Here is a 23,691-nt window from a genome sequence, read left to right as displayed (position 1 = left end):
GGGAGTATGGTACTACTTGTGAAATTATTTGAAATCCTGGGATGAAAGGTACTGCATCATGTAAAATATTAGTCTTTTGTAAAAATGTTGGAAGGTTTTTGAAATGGAATTCTTTTATATTCCTCTTTTCAATTCTACAACTCAATATAGTACATCCAAGCTAAATGCAGTTTTGTTTAATGAGTGATGCATGTGTTATGTATGATTCATTACTCATTTTCTTAATTAGCAACACTTGACTTTATGCACCAAAATGCCTGATTTGAAAACTGGTATTTTTTTGCCGTTAAATAAAATAATGTTGTAGGGCATGAAGGTTTTTTGAAATGCCATACAGCTTTCCCATTTTGATTGCTCATTACCAATAACACAACACCTATGTAGGGCACATAATTGTGGCACAACCTGATCTTTTCTTGGAGTATTGTTGCTGCTGCCGAGGTCATGTAACAAGCAATAATGTTTTGAGCAGAAAAATCATGCAATGTGCCATTCTCATCTAATTTAATTAAACTGGCTTTTGTAGCTTCAAATGCCACAAATCTGTAACATCTGGGTTAATCTCATGTTCAAGGGACTGGTCATTTGCAGAAATAATGAGACTGCTAAACCTTCCAGCAGTGCTCTTTTCTTATTCTCATCCCTTCTGTCTCACATCTTGTTCTCTGCCTGAGGCAAGTGTGAGGCTGGTAGAAGTTCACCAGCCCAATATTGATTTTCCTAGAAGCTCCATTTTTACTTTTTCATCCAGAATGGATAACACGTCTAACATTATTTATACAATAGCACTTCACATAGGTTCTAGGCTCTTAGGGCAGGGGCTGTCTCATCGTTTTATGTTTGTACATCACTTAGCATAGTGGGTGTCCAGTTTCTGGGCACTTTGGCAATACGAATAATAAAGCATAATAAGAGAAGAAACTAAGAGTCATTAGTGCTCTTCAGCTTCAAGTATCTCACTCATCCCCAGGGTATATTTATTTGGCGAGTCACTGTAATCTCAGCCTATAATACAGCTGCCTTTGTTAAACTTAGGGGTTTTTATAAATGCATTTGATAGATGAGTTTTGCAGTCTTCTTTTTTGGCTAGTAAGAAAATGGCTAGAATTAGAGAAAAGTGGATTGACACTTGGTCTTGCTGCCACTTGGATTTTGGAGGAAGTGTCAAATGGCTTCTGTAGATTTGTAGATGTAAAATTAATGCACACTAACAAGGAAAAACTTCTTTTATTTGTCATCCTTATTTTTTTTCTGTGTGTAATGTGACACTTGCCTGAGGGATGGAGTCAATGGTAAAAGTGGGTATACATAGACAAAAGGAAATCTAGTGGTGAAACCTGTCCGAAACTTCAGTAACATGTGAAAAGATAGACAAGCGAATGAGCTAGATGGTGGAAGCTGCTGTCCAGTGATATTTCTCCTGAATTAACTGGAAAGCATAAAGGAATCCCATGCCTTCCTTCATCAGGGTATTTGAGCTTGTAGTATTGGCACAGTCTTAATTATGTTCACTTATATTTGAATACTGTCATTTCCTGGCTGATGTAGGATAACACTTTCCTGTTTGAGACTGTACTGAGTAAGACCTTACTTTTGATTTCAGTGAGACTGTTTTACAGTCGACTACCCGGATGAGCTTTACATGGGGCTGTGTATTACATCTGCTAGGAAATCCTTTTACTGGAGTTTCTATAAAATGAAACAAAATGCTTGAGGAATAGTGGTGCTGCCAGTTTGTGGAGAAAGGTAGCTTCGTAGGAGTGGCACCACTCTAAATTTGGTTGATAGAGTGCTCTTGTCTGGTTTTCTATGACTTCTTTGATTGAAAAACAGGTCTATACTTAGCTAAAGAATGAAGTGAGTTGCAATTGAAATGATGGACTAGAAGAGCATAGGTAGTGCTTATAGTGTCTGCCTAAATGAAGCATAGACCTCCGCCTATGTTTTAAATGCTATTTAAATCATAGTTGAAACTTCAACTGACATGCTGGGCCTGCAATAGCAGCTAGAGTCTAGGAAGGTCCAAGGTGTATCATCAGCACTCACAGGGCAGAGAAGAAAGATGGTTTTACATTTGATTTATGTGGACAGTCAGTGATATTACACATTCATTCATTGTACTGCAGTACGTTAGGCATCAAAAAAGATTGTTTTAATATAAGGACTCTTGAATTTCCTTTCCATCCTTCGACTTTGTGCAAATATGTTTGCTGTAGCAGTGGCAAAGAAAAGCCTTGATACAGAATCTGAGAAATGATCTTCAGCCAAATTAGTTTTTAAAAGCTTGTTCAGTAGTCTCGTGCAGTCGTGTTTTGGTATCTTGAATACAGGGATAGAATATTTTCACATTAGCATTTGTGCATTCAAGAGGTGTCTTTTGACCCGATGGTTGAGTTGTCAGTGTTACAAACAGCAGAGGGATGTAGAGGCAGCAGCTTTGGCAGCCTCAAACCCCTTAAGCAGCCTGTAAGGCAGTTTAATGCCATGCTTTGACCCTAAAATGTTCTCTTCAGTGCCTCTATGATACGAGTCCACTTCTTTGTTTATGAAGACAGTGACAGTGATCAGAAGAGGGTGTGCTCTTTGTCAGTCAAACCTCACCCAGGCACCACTTTGCTGCCATGTATTTTAGGGTGCCTTTTTGAAACGGTCTGCACAACGCAAACCTTCTAAGAGGCCTTGAAAAAGGGCACACATGCATGTTTATAATATTGGTGAGCAAACAAACTTCTGTTTTGTTAGTTTTTACCATCACAGATTATAACTTATAAGTGAATGTTTAGTCTGTGATATTATTATACACTGGAGATTTTTTTCACAGGTGTAGTCGAGTGCACTGTACAGATGTAGTTTATTGTGACCACGGTAGGTTAGACTAGTGCGAGTCCCTTTCCACACTAGTGTATTGCATGTGTAATTGGTGTAGATGAGTCAGAGTAATTCAAACAATGTGAAAATCTAGTATCTAGATTTAGCAAAAAAGACCTCTTTGTAAAATGAAGAGCTGAGACGAAGTTGTCTCACTGCAGAAGTCACTAACAGCACATACTGATTTAAAAGAATAAAGGCAAAATTAGTTTAACAGCAGAAGAAGAAAACCTTCTTCCATAGCAGTGTAGAGCATGCAGAGACAAAGCTATGTAGTGTTGTTTGCTGGAAAGGGAAGGCAAAAAAAAAAAAAATGCGTCCAGTTTTAAAATTGCCTTTCCCAAGCCCAAGCGGACCAGTGGCTTGAAGTTGCGCAAAGTAGGCTTAGTTTGGATAGCAGGAAAACGTTCCCCATTAGAACAGTTAGGTGGCGCAATACGCTGCCCGGGGAAACTGTTGCGTTTCCTTCATTGGAGGAGTTAAAAGAAGGGGTAGGACAAGCATTAGTCAGGCATGATCTAGGAGTAGCTACGCCTATAATAGGCCATGGGTATTTCTCATGTTTCTGGGCTTTGCTGGTTTCTACGGGGGGCCAGGAAAGGAATGTTTCCCCTTCCTGCAGCTACATAGGTCAGGGGTTGTTTTTGCTGTGCAATGCCTTCCTCGGAAGCATTGGGTGTTGGCTGTAGCCAGTGTTGAGGATTTTGACTAGGGTGTGCCCATGCCCATGATGGGAATGGAATCGGGAGGTTTCTGGCTAGAGGATCTGCCCCAGTTTAGCCCGATCACCACATTTGGGGTCAGGAAGGAATATTACCCCATGGTCAGACTGGTATGGACTTTGGGGGCATTTGCTTTCCTATGTAGTTGGGGGGGGGGGCATGGCCTTCCTATGGATCTCTTGAGCAGCGTCCTGCTGCGCTAGCCCCCCTTCTTTACCTGTAGCAGGTTCAGGTGTTATATCTTGCTGTTGTATGATAGGGTTGACTGGGTAGTTTTCATTATAGGTTAGACAAGGATTTATGGTTTGGATAGAGTTAATCCTGCCTTGGGAAGGGGGTTGAACTAGATTGCCTCCAGAGTTCCGTTTCAGCCCCTCTTTTCTATGGTTCAGTGCACAAAACTATTCTGTGACATGAGGAAGCCACTCTGGGATAGAGCAGGACATAATGGGATCCATTTAGGTGGCTCATTTTTCCTAAAAATACATTAGGTTTGATGATGGCTTTGGTAGAGGTGATATCTTTTTATTAGATCAACTAAATAGTTGCAAAAAAATTGTTCTTTGCAAGCTTTCGAACACACATGTCCTTCCTCGGGCAAAAAAAATTGGAAATGGCACAAAATATGAAAGACAGAAATCCCTCGGGTATAAAAAAGCCAATCTTTAGAAAGCTGCTCTGCAGGAATACAAATTTAGAAGGGTTGCAGGAAACAAAAGCAGGTTGTTTCCCTGTAGATATCAGATATCAGCCAGGCTGGGGGAGGCAGGGGGGTGGCATAAAATTGATGTTAAAAATTAGCCTTGATTGTTGAAATTGGCTTTTTCTTTCTTCACGTTGTGAAGCTTCCATTTCAAATGGCAAAATGCGATATCTTCCATATTTTAGGGATCTAGGCAGTAGCTGTGTTGGTCTGAGGACAAGGGCAGGCAAAGGTTTGATGAGGTTTTTAGGTTTGATTGAGGGTATTCTTGCTTTTCAGGAAAACTATCTGTAGTTATCTAAGAGAAACCTATCTAGATGACAACATATGCATGTGAAGAGGAGTCTGATGTAACCAACACATTTAGTGCTGTGGTTGTTGTGCACGTTTTGATTCATTACAAGAAGTATGGAGCGTTTACATCATTTTAAAAAATAAAACTCAAGCTTCTACTTCACTTAGGGCCTTTTAAAAAATAGACTCAGTATCATGAACCCAGGCCCATATGAACAGAATACTTGGCGATGTTTCCTCTGGCACCTCTAAAGCTACGATGGTGGATACCAAGTAGGATTTTGGATAGGGGATAGATCACTCTAGCGATCTGGTTCAATTCTCTCTCTCTCCTCTCTAGCATCCATTTCTACCACTGTCAGAGACAGGATATTGGCCTACATGGACCATTAGTCTGATCATCTTATGTTCTTATGATGCACATTTGTAAACTGTTGTAATTGAGAACGGAATTTGCTACAGAGCATCATCAGATCTTTTTTGCTGATGATTTCTCTACTAGTCTGGTGGATGTTATGTTCTTAATGTTTTATGCATCTTCGAGCTTTGAAGTAAGGTTTTGGGACGCTTTGGTTTATGACATTTGCCGGCTGTAGTTATGAGATAAAATTCAAATTTGCTGAATGTCTATTTAATTACAGTTCACATAATGACTTCACTATCAGTAATTTAACCAATTCACAAACATGTCTAATAATGTGTCATTGCTGGCTGTCTCAACTCAAGAACGTTATAGTAGTATCTGGGAAAAGTTGTAAATGGTATATGCCCACTCTGTCTATGGCTCTAGCCAACATCGTTAGTCTTTAGGTCATGAACACTGAAATTAATTCATTCTCATTGCGTGAATATGGTAGAATGCAAATAGGAATACACTATAAGATCGGTGTAAATGCAATTAATTCATCCACCAAGCTGGTATAAAATGATGCCAAATGTCTGGGCTACATGTCGTCTTTGAAACATCTTTGATGCAAATGTTGAGCTTTGGAGTGACTTTCAGCAATTTTTGAGGGAACTTGGAGTCCTTGCATGTATTCTCTGGGACTCACTGGCTCATTGTTGGTCCTGCTTATTCCAATATTGTTTATTATCTAGTTGCCATATGACTTCATTTCTTTGCTGACCTACTAGTATACATGTTTCCTACCACTGTGGTGTTAGCCTTCATCTCTGAATGTAGTGTGTGTGTGTGTGTGTGTGTGTGAATATAAAATACCAAGAACTCCTAAAATTGAACACATGAAATATATGCTCAGAATTTATCTTGAAATCTTTGACAGAGTTGGTATTTCAATTAGTGTTTCCTCTGCGTGGTTTATGAATAGATGTTGCAGTGTCTGTTGATGTAGAATGATGTCCATGGAACAGTCACTTTAGAAATAATTGTGCAGCTGAGAGCATGGTCGTCATGGGCAGATCCCACTATTTTATTTCATCCTTCTGCGTGACTTGGGCCCTCCTGACCGACGTTGCACTTAAGGCGTGATTAACTGGTTAATCAGATCTTAAGTAGTGACCTGGCCGCACATTGAGTCAGTGAAAGGTGTGACATGTGGCATGGCAGGAAGCACAGTTGTTGGGATCCTGCATCAGATCCCATGACGCCTTTCTGTTTAACATCTGTCAGGGGCCTCAGTCTCTTCTTCGTAGGTAATTTTATGATTTTTTTTTTTTACCACTTGGCAATTTGTTGTATAAACCGCCAGAGGTTTACAGTGTACTTTACCTATTCAGTATTAACCCCTTGGTCCTGATAGACAAGGTTTCCTAATGCAAGATAATAATATATTTTACTTGAGCACCCAACTCTGAGTGTTGAGCGAGCACACGATAAAAGAGGCTCAGGATTGTTTTCTCCCCGGGCTTCTCCGTACTCCAGTTGACCTTGTTTTGTTATCACATGCCTGGAGAGTCCTCATAACACAAACGTTTCTTCCTACACATCTTTACACGGATAGGTATGTTTTATTTAATACTTTCATTCTGCTGTCATCTAGCGATTTATTAAATGTTTTTACAAAAAATATTATAAAATGTAAAAATGTGTTCAACAGAAAAAAAATCTGGGTCATTTAATAAAGTAGAAGAGATCTTGAGTTTTGTATAGATTAAAAATGATGGGCAAGAGAAGACTTATTTTCTGTAATTTCTGGGCAATGTGAGGATGCTGAGAAGGATCAATGCTCAGATGGCAGGTTGAAGGGGTAATTTATAAGTAACAAGAAGGACAGAACTCGTATTATTGGCAGATCTTGGGAATTTTACATAGCCCGTACTTTTGCCATGTTGAAAAGGGCTGGGACAATCGTAATGTGTCACCCCAGAACACGTTTCTCCCTGTGCACACAGAAGAAATACCGCGTCACAGCAAGAAGGGTTTCTTTTCTCTTGGCGTTTGGCCATTGGTTAGGCTCTGGTTTAGCTTCAATATTTGCATCGCAACATACATTAAAATCTTGTTTTGTCAAGTGCTCTGAGCACTACAAGTGAAAATAGCTATCTAAGGAGTAGGTAGTGTTTTGTGTACAGTGAAAATTATGCGGTGAGAAGCATATGACTCCTGACTATATTTATACCCAGGGGTGTAAGAATCTAGCAGCCAGTAGGAAGATCTATTTAACAATAGCCTTCAAACAGGAAAAAAAACCTAAAGCCCTATCCTGTGAAGACTCATGTATATGCTTAACTTTATATGTATGAGTAATTCTGTATTGGTAAGAGGATGTTTCATGCCTCTAAAGGGATGAGGTATTAATAAGCCTTGGTAACTGTTATAGCAGGTCTCACTTGAAGTGAATGCTGGCCTACTCCAGTTATTACTGGCTCCGCACAGCACTGGATCTCATGGGATTACTCTCTTTGTAATGCTGAACAAACTGCTGTTTGCAAGAATGGGGCCTTCCTAGCCATCAGATGGGAACGGGTTAAAATCCTGTGCTTACGGATGGGTTTTGAACCTCTCTCTCGGTGGAGTGTTGTCTCCGATGATAAGCTATCGGCACAGCGAAGTTTGGCAAACTTATTTAAAAGAGGATGAAATTAAATGGGTTTTAGATCATGTCAAATACTTTTCTAATTGTCAGTGTTAATTTTACCTGCGTTATCGATAATCTAATGCTCTTGTAAAGATTTTCCAGGTTTGAGACTGCTTAATTATTTGGGGCTACAGCAGTTTTCTTCTGTTTTTATCTATTGGTTGACAGTTAATTGGTCCATACGCTATAAAGACATGCTGCTAAGTGTGCCAGCTTAAAACTATTGGAAATAAAAGTGGAAAAGAGACCTCTGTGTGAGAGAGAGGCTAGTACCCCCAGGTAAATCCTCAAGGAAGGGTCTGGATGGGGCTTCTCCATGTTCGTAGCAGAAGAAACAATTGCAAAGTGGCTTCACTATGACGGTAATGATTTTCCCAGAAAGAGCATTTTGAATGTTTTCAGTAAAATGATTTCTCTTGGTATGAAAAAGTAAGAAAATTATATTCCCCCTATGCTTTAATGAACTTTTACCTTATGAAATGAGGTGAAACAACAGCTTTATAGTTTAATGCCACCTGCATGGTAATACTTGCACAAAAGATTGATGAAATAATATATTTAAGATGGATAAAAAAGTTCTTTGCTGTGTTTCTGAGTTACTTAAATGTCAATAAGGATTTGTGCATAAAAAGTTATATTAACTCTCTCTTCATATTAGGTTTAGCCCAGTGCCAATTTTATAACTTCCTTACCGCAAAACAAGTAGCCCAGTTAATGACAGCTGTTATGTCTTGCCTTTATATGATAAATTTAAAGAATTATTTTCACTTAGGATGTTCTTCTGGAGTGTTTTTTTTATCAACTGTAAACTTGAATGCCTTTTCCTTTGCTTAAATTGAGAAACATATTGAAAGTTTGACAGATTCTGAGTGACAGAAAAATGCTTCCAACAGGATACAAATGGAGATGTTGAAACAGAAAGCAGAAATATAAAACCCTTGTTTTCCCTCCTCTAAAAATGTAGCCGTTCCCGTGTGGCTTTTCTGCCCTTAGGTTCTCTGAGGATCAGTGATCTAGTTTCACACCTGAGTCACTGATTTAGCATAAACCAAGAAACCAGTTTTACTGAGCTTATATTTTATAATATTGGCTGAATTCATTCTTTTGAGGATTTAAGTTGACAGAGGAGCTTGTTTGAAAGAGTCTCATCTCCAAGCTCCTTGTCAAACCGGAAGTATGTTCTTCCGTAACTCTCCCGTTGAGTTGACGTGTGGGTGCAACCTTTTAATCTGTCCTGAACTGAAACTCTTTGCCTGAGCCCAAGCTAGCTTTCTTCTTACCACTTCCACTCGCCACCAACATGGGGAGTAAGGGATGCAGCTGCTTCCTTGGACTTGGTGGCAGCATTTTCTGTTGGTCATCACACAAACTGCTTAATGATCCTTAATTCTGTTCCAAGATATGCCGATGGCCAAAAACTAGAGGTAAGCATTCACGTGGCAAAAAAGTAGTGGTCAGGAGCTTTCTCTTTTTTCAGGCCGAGGTCAGTGTTGGTGCAGTGCAAGGCTCTGAGCCTTGGCCTGGAAGCACTTAGGCAAGACTTGGGGCATTTGCATGCGTGCAAATGCCAAGCGCTTTGAATTTTGATGCAGGAGGGGAACCTCTTTGCTGGCATTCCCAGGCTGAGCCTGGTGCCTACAGCCACATACAGTTTGCAGGGATATGGTATACTTGATACGGTAGAATATTTTGTTGAATAATATTCCCTAATGCAGCTACAGGTATTTCTGGATTTATTTTTAGGAACAAGCCTTCCAACATGGAAATGCAACTCCAGAGATTAAAGAGTAGATTTTTTTTGCATCCTTTTTGGGAAAAAAAAAATGGAGACAAGTGGATACACATGAATTAGGAGCATTTCCCTTTACATTTGAGTTGCTATACAATGCAGTATGGTAGCGGATAGCTTTTTACCTGACAGCAGTGAGGGCTGGTAGTCTCATGAGAGGATACTGTCTCATGTTGACTTGAAATGAGCAACTGGCTTTGTGGATATTGCAGACAGCAAGATGTCACTTCTGGTGTTTCTTTCTCCTCTGAGGAACAGCAGTTATGTAGAAAAGCATGCCTTCTCCCTGATCACTGAAGTTGTCACTCTGAAGCAAAGACATAACTTTCCCAAACTTTCTAATTCCCAGCTATCTGGCGGAGTAAGGCAAATCCTTTTTCTCTGTATGAAATGTTATCTAATCATCACATCTGTGTTTAGAAAAAACGGGATTGTAAATTTTATAACTTCCTTGTGCATGGAATGAATTACCTGTGGTAGTGTACAATGAGAATTCAGTTTGATCAAAGGAAAATTTAATTATTTTTTTGTTAAACCCTTTTGGTATTAAATTTTATTTGGAGTTTATGCTGTACATAAATTTTAGAAAATTGTATGTAAATGCACTCATTAATGCATAGTAATATTGAACTCCTATTTTGGCCCTGGGATAATTTTTCTTTTCAAAGCACAAAATACTATTGCTGCTTATTAAAAACAGTAATTGATTTTTCCCAACTTTTTAAAGCTCACGTTATTACTTTCCACACTGTCTTTTTAGCTTATACTTCAAGAACTCATAACAAAGACAACGCATTTTTCTTGCCCTAACTTTTCTTAAGAGATTTTTTTTTTTAACTGACTTAAAATTTAATCTTAAATTTCAGGCAGTTGAAAAGGAGGGTGAGTAATTTGCTTTGGCAAGGACAAGGGGTTAAGAATGGTAAAATATGGTCAAATCCCAATCCTATAAACACACTGAACCCAGTGGAATTACTCACACATCCAGAGTTAAGCATGTGCCTCTGTGTTGGCAGAACTGGGAGTTAAGTGACAAAATGAGCAATTCGTGTGACACTACACTCATGAGTTCTGTTTTGTTTTTGGATAAATTTGTATAAAATAAACTTTTGGATCTCCCTGCTGCTTTTCTTTTAGAATAACTTTATTTGCTAATGTACTCAAATCTCAGCAGAGTTGAAAATCTGTGTACTTGGTGCAGGATATAAAAATAAATAATTCATCTCAGACCGTTGTTTCAATTCCATGCATGATATATTTATTAATAATATAATTATATGTGAACTTGTTTTGAATAGGCATATTTTGTTTTCGTTGTTACTCTCTTTTATTGTATTTTGATTTATAGGGCTTTTTAAAAGTGATGATAGGATCAGTGAATAGTTTTTTAAAAGCAAAACATCTTGCTGATGGCACAGATCAATCAGCTAGAGACTATTCAGGGACCTCTAACTATGCAAGAGTAGGGTTTTTGTGACCAGTTTTGCAGCGGTGGATTGGCACTGCAGTTTTGGAACTGAGCTGGAGTGAAAGAGAACAAAATCCAAGGTATCTTTCCATTGATAAGCCGCTGAGAACAAATGTGTTTGTCTTTTCATATAAATTTAAAGTACCTTAATGGTATTTCCTTTTTATTATTTTAGGCATATTTGTTCAACTTCTCTTGGTGAATCTCTCTTTAAAAATGTGCATTCAGAATACTGAAACAGAAGCACTTTGAGGTGAATACCTGCAGGGAAGGGGCTTGTTTCTGTCTGCAAAATTTGAACCAAATTTGGCCCAGAGTTGGCTTTGTTATTTGATCCATTGTGAACTGCTTCTGCAGCTTTCCTTGTCACTTGTACTTTGTTACAGGGTTGCTGGAAAAAAGATTTGTGACTGGTTGTTTAATTAGCTTCTCCATGAGGTCAGAAGACAAAGAGGTGTGAAGCTGTAGATTTCAGTTAACAAAATGGCTTGGGGTTTCTCTGTAGAGATTCACGTTAAGAAGCTAACAGTGAATTTCTAGCTCCTCCGCTATTTGTTTTCCAACCAGCCATTCAGGTTTTTTTGACCCTCCTGACATAATGTAAGTGAATTTCACTCGCATGCTACCTGACCTTGTGGCTAGGTACAGACTGTCCAAAAGCCCAAGGCTGAATTGATTCAGTCTTTGCAAGTTAGTCTAAGCCACAGAGATTGAACTGATAAGCAAATGAACACACATTCACTTTTGATTCAGGAAGTGCACCCATATGCCTGCAGTGGCTCAGTCCAGAAGCCGAGGGGCATTAGAAAATGCCTGCCAGCCAGTGCCAAAAGGGAGGGAAGAGACACACCCTCCAAGGCTTTTCCTCTCTCCTTGCTGGAGCAGAGGGGACGGGATACTTGTCACTTCCTCTTCCTGCTTCAACTTGCCTCTGGGATTTGTAGTCCACTGTTTCAGCCAGCACTAAGTTTAGCAGAGCAGGGCAGCTCTGTACTCGGGGGAAGTTGAGTTTAACCCCCCCTTCCCGGCCCCAGACCCAAGCTGGGGTTTGCCTGGGGGGGGGGCCAATGAGCCCCAGGTCTCACTGCTCTGGCTAGGGAGCAGAGAGACAAGGCCAGCCCTGCTCTCTGGAACAGACAGCACAGCCCAGCCCAGGACTGCAAAGCATGGTGGGATGCTGGGGAGCTCTGATTTAACTTGAACCGAAGTTAAATCAGAAGTATCATAACTGGTTTGGCCTGAATCAGTTAAGTCTGATAGTACATTCAATCAGGTTTATCTTAAACCAGTTTCAGCCATTATGAAACTGGTTTATGTGCACTGAAACTTTCTGTTACAGGTTTAAACCAGTTTCTGATCACTTAAACTGGTTTCTACTCCGCATTGGAAGTAACAGTTTGAGATTTGACTTAGCTCAATAACTGAACAGGGATTTCCTATTTTTCCCAATCATGAACCTTGCATAATTCAGAAAATATTTAAGATTATTACATGTCTCTCCTACTTGAGCCTGTCTTCTCACTTATATGGACATTGTTTGTTTTTACAATGAGTCTTTTATCTAAATCCAAGACTAATATTCTTTTTTTCATGTGGCTGCTCTGTTTACTGAATCAGCTTAGCAGAAATACAGATCCATTGCACTGAACTCTCAAAACACACAGTGGAGTAAGATGCCCATTTCAGTTGTTTTGCTTCTGAAAAGGACCCTCGCTGAAGCTGGGAGACAGTTGAAATATATACTGCAGTTTTTCTCATTCAGGTTCTGTGAGATAATTGCATTACTATAGGTCTCTACTTCTCTGGCAGGCCAGTGATAGCAGGTGTATGATTTTCAATAAATTTATTTTTGCTTTCTGTTTGCAACATCCTGCTTGTGTTTTTAAAAAGAATTACATGTACAAGCAGCACGAAAAAGTTACTGGAGCCTGAAAGTTGGGTTAGTATCAATTATGCTCTTGTGCCTAATAACCCATGTGTAGGAAACATATCGTGTTTGTTACAAATATCGTGTGCCAAACAAATAATAAACAACAGCGTTGTTTTAGTCAGTATTTACAGCATCAATTTAAGTACTTTGACCCTGCTTAAAGAAATAATGAAGAGTTAGATGCCAGTGATGTTGATAAACTATGGCAATTTCTGCATTGTGTCCTTATAACATCTTCTGCTTCAGTGTCCATTATTCAAATGGCTTCTCATTACAGTCACGCTATTAACTGGAAGTGCAGCAGTATTGACACACAGGAATAAGGCCAGGCAGGCCCTTCAGGGTCTTTTTTTTTCTCTTGAGTATGGAATATTCAAATGTGGAAAAAAATGGAAGAATCTCACAAGAAACACGGCATATTTGTTACAGCGTTTTCTGATTATGGGGAATGAAGAAATTCTGAAATGATTTCACATTGCTTCTGCTCCATTAAACAGATTTGCTTAGCTGTTGGCTTTGGGTGATGTAGAGTGGAGTCTTCTCCCATTTGGGGCTTGGAGCATCTGTGTTGCAGAGCTATCCCCTTGTACTTTTATTTGACTGCCCTTGCTCTTGAGGCCTCCTGGCCCTAGGGCGAATGGAGGGAGCTGTCCTACTGTGTGCACTAGCTGTATTGACTTGGGTACTTCTGTAGTGTCTGCTTGCCCCAGACGACTTGATCCTCAATATGTTGCATTAGACAGTTTTGATTATTAAGTTATAGCAGTATGGATTTGGCTAAGAAATATAAATGAAAAAATCCTTGAAGTGAAGAGGTAGGCATATCATCTTTATTGTAGTGCCTTCTTTGCTGTATTCTTTTTTTTGTTTTAACTCGCTCAATTCACAAAAGGACAAAATAAAGAATATCACATGACGAATCCTGACACATTATGTTGTCCGTATAGGATTAAGGTTTGTGAAAACTGAATAATGAGTATGCAGTGTCAGGCTTTGCAGTTGGGCTGGTGATATGCAGTTCAGCCATAAAGGACGACTCAGTTAAATCAATGGGATGCTGTCTTGGAATTGAAGCCAGAGACAGAAGGCAAATATTTTTCAAACCATCAATAGGAACTGAACATCTATTTTCATTAACACGTTGAAGGGAATTATGTTCTTCTAGCTCCTTATGTATCATTTTGTAATTTACTGCATAGGTCTGACAGTACTGAACTTAGTGCCCTCTAGAGTAGGTTTCTAATTGGAAATTTAACTTGGAGACTTATCTTTTAAGACATTTTCAGATCTCAGATAAAATGTTTTTCTCACAACGTGGTGACAGGTAGAACCTGAGGCAACTCCATATGTACCATCATGAAAACATTTCTCTGTCTTTATATTTTCAGGGGAGGCAGGCATACATGCTGCCCATCGCCCGTATAATGGCATCAAGCCAGCAGGATTTTGTACTAGGGCTGACTGGAAAACAAGAATTCTGTTTTGTGAAAAACTTCTAGGTTTTTTAAATTTATTTCCATTCACATGTGAATGAAAAGGAAACTTTAAAAAATGTTATGAAACATGCACAGTCTACCAGAGCTTCATCGTGCACATGGCAGTGGGATCTGCTCGTGGGAACCTAAGGACCAGATGGGGTAGGGAGCAAAGTGGCGTTGTTACATAATGAAGCTATAATAGACTGGGACAGCCTCTTATGGATGAAACTTTAGTGTATATCCCTTCCCACTTTAGTTTATAAAAAGATAGCCATGTAGTTGGGATGTCAATGTGGGAAAGCACTTCTCCGATCCTGATATTTTGCATAAGACTCAGTCCTATGCCACTGAAGCTATTGGCAGTTTTTTCACTGAATTGCATCAGAGCAAGAGCAGACCTAGCCGCAGTTGGCTGATTATTTGTGTCTGTACACACACAGACTCTATTTGTATTCATCCATAATTTAAATGCCCAGATCTGGTCCTTTAATACTGCTAACTTAACCAGTTAATCGCATCTTAAGAAGTAACCCAGCCATACGTTAATGCAATGAATGGCATGGTAAAACAAGGGATAAGCCGCAAAGGTACTGCATAAAATGCCTGTAATAACTGTGTCCGGTTCCCATTGTGCCTTAACCTGCACGCGGGGTCAGGCTGATCAGGGCTGCCAGCCTCCAGGGTGCATTGGAGTCCAGGGCCCTGCTGTGCCGTGGAGCCTGCGAGCGCAGGTCACTCGGGGAAGCTGGGAACAGGGATCAGCTGACTGGCTTCCTAATTGCTGGTGCAAGGGGAGCCTGGTCTCAGGTTGCCCCTCCACTGGCAATAGGGTGTGATGGGGGTCTAATCCCCGGTCCCACAGTCACACCTCCTGCCATGCACTTGTGGCACAGCAGGAAGCAGTTTTGGGGATAGTGCATCAGATCCCATGGGGCCTTTACCTGAATGTCTGCCAGGGGCCTTAAAAAAAATATAATGTAAGCATTGGCTAATTATATTTTTTTTTTCCCTAAAAGAAATCGCACAAAATAATTGAAGAACATCAATAGCAAAAGCTAAAATTTCAGATGGTTCATGGTTAGTTTGCAGGAAGTGGAGAGGAAGGAGATAAATCCTTTGTGCCACTAAATAATCTAAAAAGAAAAGCTTCTGGAACAAGAAAAATAGATAAAGTGCTTTACCTGCCACCTGGTAAACCAGGCTTGAAAGAAAGAGAAGAGACTCGCATACAACATATATCTTGGCAGTAACACAAATGTATTGCCAAGCAAATTTAAACCAAACCATCAAATGCTGGCAGCTCCAGTAATTCAAAGGAAAAGGGGGGGGAAGTAGTGAAACAGCTCAGTGCCGTCTTGTCTTAAAAGTTTCATAAACCCTCAATCATTCAGACCCTCCCCAGAGTCACTGTACCGATTCTTTTCCTTTATCTTCAGCAGACAACTTGCTTCTGCTCTGACCAAGATATATCTAAAATAACTTTTAAGTATCATTGGCTGGTTGAGTAATAGAAGTTTCACTGTTCTGCTTTGCCAAGATTTTCTTGAGCGCTTGAAAACTCCCATCTTCTGTTTTGAGTGATTGGGTTTCATTCTAGGGAAGGTAAAATACATCTGTAAAACTTACCCAGTTTTTGCTTCCTGTAACGTTCCTGGTTATTTTGCATGGTCATCCACAAGCTTTCCCTTATCGCTGTTCCCCAGTCATTCTCCAGAGGGACTTATAAGTAGTCATGATATTATGATCATAACTAAAAGCCTGCCCATTGCAGGATGGGTTTGCATGTCATAACAGGGGAGTACCTGGAAGCCTCTTCAGGCTTATGTTTTGTATCAGACCTTTTTCCTTCTGTTAAGTGTAATGCTGTGTGTGTGTGTGTGTGTGTGTGTGTGTGTGTGTGTGTGTGTGTGTGTGTGTGTGTGTGAATACATTGTATAAAAGAGCAAAATATCCAACTGGTACTGGGGGAGAACATTTGAGAGAGCTACTTATTGTTCACTGTACCCTATAGTGTGATTGAAAGTATTTTGTCAGTACTATGGTGCATCATCCAAATGAATCAGAACTATTCAAATGGAATCACTCTTAAAGTTTGTATGGAGCTTCTCCTAAATATTTGTCCTACCAATTAGATTAAGCATGATTTGCGTAAGGTTATTAAATTCCATTTTCCTCTGAAAGCTCAGACTACTCTTTATTTTCTCACACTTCATTCTACAGTAATGTAGAGAACAGCTGTAACTACATTTAAAGTGGTTGCCATTATGTACGGTAGTTTTAATAAAGGCATTATAGATTTTAGGCTGAATTTATTTAAGTCAGTTGTAAGAAACTGAAAACAACATAAACATGTAAAAAGAAAAAATTAAATTTTAAATAGAATGTTTAGTGCCTATTACTTTAATGTTTGTTTCTGTTTTTTTCTCATGCAAGATTTTATGTGTAATTCTCATAATATTTATCCTAGGCCTGTATAGTTGTTTCAACATAGAATAGGACTGAATAACATAGCATGTCATTTTTGGATTGCTGACACCACATCTAAAATTAGGTCAATAAAGACCCAAAGGCCCACGTTCTAGAAGAGTAAGACATTGCTGCCCTTGTTACACATGTAAAAATGTGACCTAATTTTATATCTGCCAAAACAGCCTGTGGAGTTTCTGAGCTGACCCAACTAGTCATAAATTACTTTCTTGATGTAATTTAGACCTCCTCTACACATGACATTTATGCCGTGCTCAACATGTTAATTGTGGCATAACGAGGAAGGGTGCTACACATGCACCCAATTTAAGGAGCTATAAAATGAGGAATGAGCCATAAAAATGTTCTAGGCATAATGTAGAATATTTTAATGGCTCGTTTGTATGGCACTTTAATGTGTGGCCAGTGGCCGAGAATCTGCTGATTTTCGGTCCCACTGGAGGTGGGCTGGAGGGAAGCCAAAGGGCTTCCCTTGCCTGGGACTTTAGACCCTGTGCCAGGCAGTCTGCCCATCGGAGAAAAGCAGAGGCTCCTGGTTTGCGGGGCAGGGGAACCCTTTGGCTAACCCTACCCGGAGCAGCACTGGCCGACCATCCCAGTGTGGGGAAGCAGAGGCTGCCCACCCCCCAGCAACACTGGCGATTTTAAACCCTGTGCTGGGCAGCTCTGGCCAGGAAGCCTGGCATGGAGGAAACAGAGACCAGCCAGAGCTGCATGGCACAGGGTTTAAAGTCCTTGGCGGGGGAATGCCTCTACTTCCCGCAGCCAGGAGCTTCTGCTCCCCTACACTGGGACTTCAAACCCTGCTCCAGGCAGCTCTGGCCAGGGTACCATTGCAGGGAAACAGGCTCGCTGTGGAGGGGGTCTTTGGTCTCCTTGCTGGGGGCTTTAAACTCTGCACTGAGCAGCTCTGCCCAGCCAGGTCCAAGACCGGGGCCAGTTCTGGCCCCAGCTGACAATCCATTGATCGTCAGCCTGGGAGGGACCCCGCTGGGGCTGGTTCCAGACTCCTGCGTGATCCCCCTTTGAGCTGATAATCAGGCATCTGGCTTTCAACTAGCTGGTGCAGAGAGTGCCCGAGATCAGGATCCCAGCACTGGCAAATGTGATGCAATTGGGATCTGATCCCTGATCTCAAAACCATGCGTCCTGCCGTGCACGTGTGGGATTGGGGATCCGATCCCATCATGCATTTCAATGAACGTCCGTCAGAGGTCCCAGGTAGACACATGAAGCTACCCTAGTCATCAGGTTAGCATCCTGCTCAGGTCTCGTCCTCAGGCTGTCAAAGCAGGTGGGTTCCTGGTCTCTGTGTTAGGGCAGGCAGGAGGAGGAACCTGCTAGGGAGCAGAGCACTGGCTCCCCATGGTGAATATCTGAGGACTTCCACTTTTCGAGGTGTCCGCTCTCTGACAGCTGGTTGCAGCATGCATCTCTTTATTGTAAAGTTTCCTTGGAAATCAAAGAAATGTTCATGGAATAGCTGAAAAGCAAAGCAAATGAAATGCAGGCAGCAGCAAAGAAGTAATGCTGACCTGAAGAGGAGGATGTGGTCCTCTTCCTTCCCTTTTACCTGTAGGGTAAAGCTTCATAAACTAGGTGACGATATCACTTTCAGTTCCCTTCAAATGATCTTTGTATCGGAGGTCCAGTTTCATAAACTGGCAGCTGCAGCAACATCTTCCTTGATGCAGGACCAGTGTTGGTTACAACCTCGCTGGTGGGGCACCAGGAAGCCGGGGCTTTCTTTTCCTTGAGGCACTAAACCTTCCTGCCTTGCGACCCAAGTCATTGTTTGTGTTTCCACCTCCTGCCTAAATGCAGCAGAGCGCTCCAGACTTCCTTCCAGGATAGTCACAATGTGAATGAAATGTGTGGTGGCCGGCCACCTGTTCCCAACACCTGCTTACGTCGACCCCTTTCCACCTGCATCTTCATTTAGAGAAGGAGCATCAACCTTTCAGTAATGTGCAAGTGACACTATTTTGGCAATACAGTCTGTGTGTCACTCTCGTCTCTGAGAGATCACCGTATCTCTTGCCTCGGAGGGGGCTGAAGATGGAGTACAATGTTTAGATCGATACACAAACTTAAGAAAAAAAAAAATTAAAGTAGGGGGCTGGGTACTCATCTGTTGTGATGGGTGCTGGTAGATCAACTCTCGCTTAGCAAGGATCTTTGCTGAAGTGTTTTATATTTTAAAAATATTCATTAAACCTTCAAGCAGACCTTGGAAAGTGCAGAAATATCTGTGGCAGAGAAAAATGAGTTAAGCGTACTGGTATTCTCTGTTGTAGTGAATTTAATTGGGGCCTTTTGGGAAATTTTCCTTGTATGTTGTCCACACTACACGTTGCTCAAGGACAAATAGGGAATTTAGGGCTGTTCACCTCCCCGTGTGGTTTGGATGTGCATCCAACCCTATTCCTCACAGATGCAGGGAAATTCTTGTTACTTCAAGAAAGCAATATGTCTTTGAATGATGATTTTGATATAAAAACAAAACAGCATATGGCTCTTTGGGGCTGTCACATACATAGCTATCAGCTAACTGGATGGGAGATCAGCTAACTCTTTTGGAGCGGGTCTCGAGGAAAGGCATATCTGGTGGTGACAGTGACATTTTTGACTTCAGAAAATTCCCGAGCCACCGGCAGTTTGCTTCCAGCTTCTTGCATAATATCCTAGAGTTCACTCTTGGCCGTAGGAAAAGTCTGAATTAAGTGTGATAGGAGCAAGATTTTAACTACCTACTGCAGTGGCTGAGGTCTTTTAGAAAAATAGAAACTTGTAGCCTAGAGTTTAAAGAGATTTTAGAGGAGAATTTATACCCAGGTGTTCAAACTGGGGGCTGAAAACAAGGTTCCCATTCTGACTGTCCCATAAAGTCCAGGTTTCTACTTCCCGACCGAAATCCTCTGGGTGAAATGCTTGCCCCACCAAAGTTAATGAAAGTTTTCCCATTGACTGTAGTGAGCTAAGGTTTGACCCTTGGTGTCTGTGGAAGTGATAGATGCAGTCTTCCCTTTTGCCAGTTGTAAAGAACCAGTTCTCAGAAATTTTTTTTCTCTCCCTGATATATTACAGGGAAAAACAGAAATCTACCCCAAAAAACCCTTCCGAGGCCTTTTACTGACTGACTGATGTCATCCTGCCATTACCTTCCCCAGGGGATGGCTATCACTTGATTGGGAGGTCTTGGATTAAATCACAGTTGGTACTGGTAGGTATAGCACACAAGTTTGTACAGCTCCCTACAGCACTGGGAGGTATATTCCCCCTTTCCCATGGAAGGAGGCCATGCGGGAGGGTTGGGACGGAAGCCCAACACCTTGAACTCTGGCGGAAGGAAAGGCCTCCAAGAGACAGTGCTGTGGGTACTGGTGGTTTTTTGGTGGTGGTAACGTCCCTCCTTTTAGGACTTGCACACCACTGTAGATAAGTTTATAATGTGTATAGAATAATAATTTGATTCACACCTACAGAGGCTTTTAGTTTTTGCATTAATTATCGCTGGATTGCAATCTTCTGTGCAGCCTATTGCATTAAATTACCGATTCTTTCAATTTTAAGAAAAATGAATTCTTAAAGATTATATATTGAGTTGATGTTACTTAATTATAAATGCATTACCAAATTGCAGTTATTCAGCTCTGAACTGGTGCACTTGAAGTGTAGTCTTTAGGTTCCATTAATGCTAATGAGAACGGCATATTCAATTCCCATTACAATGCACTGAGTATTTACCAGGAAGTCCTCCCCATACCACTTTGTAGTGCAAAAAATGCCTGGCACATAGCACCACTAAAAAATTGGCTACCAACTTGATTTAATCTGTACTTCAGAGAGAGAACATTTTCTGCCCACCCTGACCTTTAGCTCTAGGAGTCTTTCTGTTGAGTCCAATGGGCTTCGGATGAGGCCTGTATAGAACAGCTGAACTAAGGACGTGAAGTCCTTAATCACACAAAGCCCTGTTTCGTTAGATGCTGCATACCTTGCGGTGGCACTGAGCACCCTCCGCTCCTCTTGGTGGTCTCGGCACCCTGCGGTATGTCAGAAATGTGAGAACAGGTTCATGTTGCATCTTTTGGTGGGGTTGGTTGTGGACATCCTTTCAGCCATCGTCTTGCATCCCAAAACGCTGTCTTCATTCCCAAAGCTGAATTATCTGCATTTTAGTTTTCATTACATGGCCATCATACTCTGTGCCCTACTGTAACCTCTATTTATTGATTTGGGACCTGTTCCAGGTTCTAATTGTTTCTTTCAAATTGTTTTTGCTCAGATTGCTGACTCCCTTCTAGTAATTCTTCTCCTTCAGCTTGTGCCCTCCTTTGCCCTACTCTGCTAATTTCCTGAGTAGTCAAAGAAGCTGCATGCTTGATCAGTCCTAGTCTATCCTTGTCCAGACCAGCAAACTTCCAGCAACAACTTCAAGTAACTTCTTTAAAGATTTTTTTTTTTTTTTACTTGCAGATGCATGGTTTTTCCTCCCTTTGTACATCTTTGTCTCTTTAGCTATATTGCAGTTGTCACTTCTGTTATGTGCTTCAGAACTGTTCAATATCTGTGCTCGACAGGTGCATTCTGTACATCACTTCATATCTGGGTTCTCTTGTGTGCTGGGTTTTTTTGGTGCGTGCGTGAACTTTTTTTTCTATGCTTCCTAACCGTTCCTCACTCTTCTGGATGGATCTGTAAGACACTCTTTCCCTGGGGGAGATTCCAGTTATCGTTTCCTTTTGATGCTGCTTTTCTCGCCTTCCTCTCTGTCTCTCGTTCAGTTTTGTCACAAATACAAAACAAAACAACAACAACAACAGAGTTTTTTCCTTAGTAGTGCCTTGTATTTTTAAATGTTTTTCTCTCATTATGCCTTTATATTTATTAGCTGTTATAAATAGTTGTAGGGAACTCAGAAGGTTGGACAAGTCCTTTACCTGGCAGGGAGGATGTTTGCTTCATAGGGCATGAGCAAGTCCATCCTCGGGACATACAAAGAAAGATGCTTTGACTAAAAGGCAAAATAGATGTCAAGATTCAATGTTAGGATTGCAAAATTAGGCCCTTTTAATAATTAAAAGACCTTTGTGCCTCTGGTTCTAGTGCACTATGCTAATATGCTATTGTCTTATGTTAGGAAACTGCTATTTCTAGAAAAAGGGCTAAATACATTTAAATTTCATTTTTGCTTTTTCAGTAGGCCTCGCTTTAGTGAGCCAGCTTTACTTTGCCCTTTGGAAATTCCTGCTGTTTATGTATATTAAAGTAAGTGCTGTACATTTCTTATGAGATATTGTCTTTTTCTAATAGAGAAACTTGCAGTTTCTCAACAGGTTGTAATAACGCTTCATGGTGGAGTGCGTGTAAAAACCTTTTTTATAAACACAAAGCCACTGTTATAAGTACTTAAAGTTTTGCCTGCATGCTGGGGGGGATCTTCCAATCTAATGCATGTACAGTATTTTTCAGAAGAATATCACTGAAAGATTTTTAGTGTATAGCCCCAGTGTTCATCTATCATCTGCACTATCTGCTTCTATTCCTACCTGCTGCAAATTCAGTGCTGGTTTCTTTTGGGTGTCTAAGTCATGCCTAGTTTGGCTTTGTGACTATGGCCTTGTGATTTAGTGGATTTCTAGTCAGGCTCTGACACCACCTTGTTCGGCTAGATTTTCTAACCGTTGCCTTGACTATTCAGAACTACTACATAACTTTAAAATACAACGTTTGGACCTACTGAGGTTAGAAACTGCTTATTTTGCACTTTTTTTCTTGGATCTGCTAGCAGAGGAATGTTCTAGCACTAATTTTCTCTCCAAGTTTAAATCAGTAAATTTTGTTTCCTGGGGGAAAAAAAAGGTGTTTGAAATGACCTGAACTGTACTGTTAAGCCCTTAACAAAAATAGATTGATTTTGGACTTATGGCTTGCCCACCGTACTCTGACAATTAAAGTTGTTTTATTGGTTCCATTTGAAACCGTGTGTGTGTTCAAAAGGCTTTTAAATCAGCAGCAGTAAAATTTCTCCTGAGATGACGCCTTGCCTTGCCTTGCCTTGCCTTGCCTTGCCTACCTCCTAGAATCCAAATCTGACAAAGATTCAGCTCTTTTGGAAATGGGAACGTATAGTTAAGTTATGGCTCCTGCTCCCAGGCTGAGTGGGAAGGTTGGAAATAAGCGGTTTCCCAGAGGGCAGGAAGAAGGGAGTCCACATTTTCTGGCCAGCCTGCGGAGGAGAGTTGGAACCACAAATACTGCTGCAGCCCCGAGGAGGGATGGGAGGGAGGAGCCTTGTGGTTAACCCAACGGATTTGGGTTTGAGAGAAGCCGACTCCTAGCTCCATTCCTGGCTCTGCCAGCAAATTCCCATATGCCCGTGAGGAAGTTGTTTCATCTTTCAACAACACTTTCGGTCGTGCTTAAGTAACTCAAGAGCAGAAGCCCTATTGAGAATCAATGAGATTTAGTAGCCCGCATCACTTAGGGCAGTTTTGCAAAGTGTGCCCTTTGATCCTCGGCTCTCATCTGTTAACTGAGGATAATACAAATGTCTTTCCTTCAGTCCATGTCTTGCCTGGTGAGACTGTCAGCTCTTTGGGACGCATATACTATTTCGTCCTGTGTATATGGACCGTGCCTAGCATAATGCAGCCAGGATCTTGGTTTGTCATGACAGAAAGACAAATGGTAATACTAGCTCTTGCTGGTTTTCTTTCCTTGCTTTGGCAAAAACTGGCCTGGCACTTTAGAGGATACGGATAGCTTATTGTAAGTACAGGGGAGATGCAAAGGGTCTATGTGAGATTTTCTGTAGATTTTGCAATGGCAAACTGAGGACATTAAAAAAAAAAAAAGTGGATGGTGAAGTTGTGCAGTTAGAATTTGTTGCAAGGACCGATGCTGTACAT

The 23,691-nt window shown here is 40.9% G+C and overlaps 1 protein-coding gene across 32 annotated transcripts in view; it reads left to right on the top strand.

Moving 5' to 3' along the window:
- The window catches only part of FHIT (fragile histidine triad diadenosine triphosphatase), a 771,770-nt gene that overhangs the window by 65,087 nt on the left and 682,992 nt on the right, over window positions 1-23,691 (top strand). For 2 of the 32 annotated variants that reach the window (XM_059715895.1, XM_059715893.1), the window contains exon 5: window positions 21,981-22,048. The exons of 29 other annotated variants lie outside the window; for them this stretch is intronic. The gene's annotated coding sequence lies outside the window, so the exon portion shown is untranslated. Of the gene's footprint in view, window positions 1-19,864; window positions 20,001-21,980; window positions 22,049-23,691 lie in introns of all 32 variants that reach the window. One more of the 32 variants, XM_059715892.1, reaches the window with a different exon arrangement.

The sequence above is a fragment of the Alligator mississippiensis genome, chromosome 12 (genome assembly GCF_030867095.1).
Source record: "Alligator mississippiensis isolate rAllMis1 chromosome 12, rAllMis1, whole genome shotgun sequence".
Lineage (NCBI taxonomy): Eukaryota > Metazoa > Chordata > Crocodylia > Alligatoridae > Alligator > Alligator mississippiensis.
The sequence above is the reverse complement of the archived record's forward strand: the minus strand, read 5'-3'. Positions and strand labels throughout refer to the sequence as shown.